Source organism: Opisthorchis viverrini (assembly GCF_000715545.1).
Source record: "Opisthorchis viverrini unplaced genomic scaffold opera_v5_284, whole genome shotgun sequence".
Classification (NCBI taxonomy): Eukaryota; Metazoa; Platyhelminthes; class Trematoda; order Opisthorchiida; family Opisthorchiidae; genus Opisthorchis; species Opisthorchis viverrini.
Genome location: NW_008751943.1, coordinates 136,969 through 139,083, shown reverse-complemented (window position 1 = coordinate 139,083; position 2,115 = coordinate 136,969).

Sequence of the window (2,115 nt, the reverse complement as noted above, 5' to 3'; positions counted from 1 at the left end):
CTTTAAACGGGATTCCCTCCGGATCATGTGGAGAGGGATCACTGTTAGATCAGGATTTCACCAAGTAGATGATGTACGCGAACATTTGACCCTACTATAGTAAACCTGGCTACCCTAAGCGAAATAGGTTTGTGGTATTTGTTCCCATGACGGGTAGTTTTATTTGCTCAAGATACCGCAGGCCTAGTTTTCCTGTAAGAAAAAAACCAATGGTTCAAATCGTTTATGAGACATGATTGCACGTTCCGGTGCTTCTTTTCAATGAAGCTTTGACGTCAGGCTAGAAAAAACGCAAGGCATCCGAATGGCCGAAACTCAGTTTTTTTGTCTAAGCAGACATATTACTACAAAAACTGTTGTTCATCCAGTGCAGAGCGCACACGTTTGGTGGTGCTGGAAACAATTTGACGTCAGCTGCGAATAGCCCGCATTTAAGTTATTTTTAAGACAATGTGGCTTCCCAAATTTTCCAGCTGAACTGGCGAACTTAATTGATCCGCACCAACTAGCTCATACGAGACCACTTTTGAGACAACGTTCTGCCTTTCCTACTCAACGGTCTGTTGGGAAGAATCACACTTTGTCTGCATTAGTTACCCAGCCTGAGCCGCGACAGTGTGAACGTTGTGTAGTTCTCGAGATTCTTCCCGGAATGCGGTACGATATTCGCTGATGATTGGGCGAGAGCACTCAGTAGAGATTTGCGTACCCTCCACCTGATTGGTTGGCTGTCCTGCTGGTTTCTTTCAGGCTTCCGTGTCTTGGTTTTCAGTTTTGTAAACAGTATTCGTTTTGACTCTTCTTTAAACAATATGCAGTCAGCAGTCAAACAAATCAAAGCAATCTTATTAGCTCAGGCTATCTGTATCCTCTTCAGGTTCATTTGGTTTCTCTATGATTTCTCGTCCACTAAACTGCATAATTCCGAGTGTCGGAATTTCCCATCATTCGAACTTTGGTAGCTGACGAAACAAATCAGTCTTCAGTGGACCGCGCGCGCCCCCTGACGAATATCCCGTTATTCATTACATTCTTTCCAACATCAACAGTTAACATACAACGATGAGCCGCATGTACAGATTAGACAGTAAATTGCGGTCTGATGACTGTCATATAAGCCACACGAAAACCAGAGGGCCTAAAAACGATTCCTAGCTCTTTATGAGTATGATAAGAGAGGTATGGTCACTCCGTTTCGGAACTTACCGGATGGATAAATCAAGATAAAGAATCACACAACCAACTTGTTCCGGTCAAAATTGGCTACAACATTCAAGAGATTTTGATCATTCAAACGAATGTGGTATTAGTTCGGCATATCGTGCACTTCGCACGTCTTTTGTAATCAACTTGAACTGTGTACGTTTAGAAGCCTCAAACGCGTCAATCCACAGTAAGGTCAAACTGGCTGAGGAAGCCCATACAGTAATCATTCAAAGATATGCCTATCAACAGTCACAATTTAGTGGGCAACCTTCCAGAAAGGAATGAAACCCCACGTGAATCAGAATCGTCCTTTTCCTCACGTAGGTCAGTCTTGGTGGATTAGGGATTAGAGCTGGATTTGTTGCAACAGAGAGGATCAACAGAACTATTTTGTGCTGTAGATGTAAACTGGCAAAGTCAAGCTATTTCAAACCTAAAAGCAAACATGCAGCATTTTCAACCTGATTGAGAACATTGGCTCGAAAAGGCAGCATTTAACTGGGGATGTGAACATTCAACATCTTATCTACGGATAGATTCACATGTAGGTGAAATCATTGTTCATCTTCCAGAGCACAAATCCATGGCTCGTGACCTAAAGAAAACTTAATTACTCCGATGTGCGGCTCAAGCAACGTAGCTTTTTGTTTCCGTACATGTTACTTACAACTTGTAAGTAGCAGCGAAATTTCGAAGTTCCACTCATGGCCTTGGTTCCCCAAGGGCATGAAATTTGCTTCGATGAGCCAAGAGACATGGCGAAGCGATTTCATCTCCTTCGGGGATTGTAGAGAATGTAGTATGTGGAACAGTATACCGATCAACATCTAATAGAAATTACAATGAGCACAAGTGGTGTAGAACACCATACCAGCAGGGAAACACCCACATATAGAACTTCATGCACTT